Here is an 820-nt window from a genome sequence, read left to right as displayed (position 1 = left end):
GCTACTACTACTACTACTACTACTACTACAACCCCCGCTGCTACTAATACTAATACTACTACTACTACTACTACTACTACTACTACTACAACCACCGCTACTACTACTACTAATACTACTACTACTACTACTACTACTACTACTACTACTACTACTACTACTACTACAACCATCGCTACTACTACTACTACTACTACTAATACTACTACTACTACTACTACTACAACCACCGCTACTACTACTACTAATACTAATACTACTACTACTACTACTACTAACGCTACTACTACCACTACTTCTACTACTAAAGAATACTAGTGATGATGATGATAAAGAACATAGTGTTGTTGATGATGATGAAGTGATGAAGATAATGATAATGATGATGATGTTGAAGTGATGATAATGATGATGAAGTGATGATGATAATGATGATGATGATGACTCGGTCGGCAATTTTATGGTAAGAGATATTGTGTGTTGATTGATGGCTGGCGATGATGTTTGGTCTGAGGCAGTTCATTGTCGTGGCATGAATCTGTGGATGGTGTTCGTGAAAGATTTTTTCTTAGTTGTAAGACAAATTTGTTGTTGTTGTTGTGGTTGTTGTAACTGCTTTGGCTGTTGTGGTTGTTGTGGCTGCTTTGGCTGTTGTGGTTGTTGTGGTTGTCGTGGTTGTTGTTGTTGTTGTTGTGGCTGTTGTGGTTGTTGTGGCTGCTTTGGCTGTTGTAGTTGTTGTGGTTGCTTTGGCTGTAGTGGTTGTTGTAATTGTTGTGGTTGTTGTTGTGGCTGTTGTGGTTGTTGTGGCTGCTTTGGCTGT

Source organism: Helobdella robusta, assembly GCF_000326865.2.
Source record: "Helobdella robusta unplaced genomic scaffold HELROscaffold_107, whole genome shotgun sequence".
NCBI classification, from domain to species: domain Eukaryota; kingdom Metazoa; phylum Annelida; class Clitellata; order Rhynchobdellida; family Glossiphoniidae; genus Helobdella; species Helobdella robusta.
The sequence above is the reverse complement of the archived record's forward strand: the minus strand, read 5'-3'. Positions refer to the sequence as shown.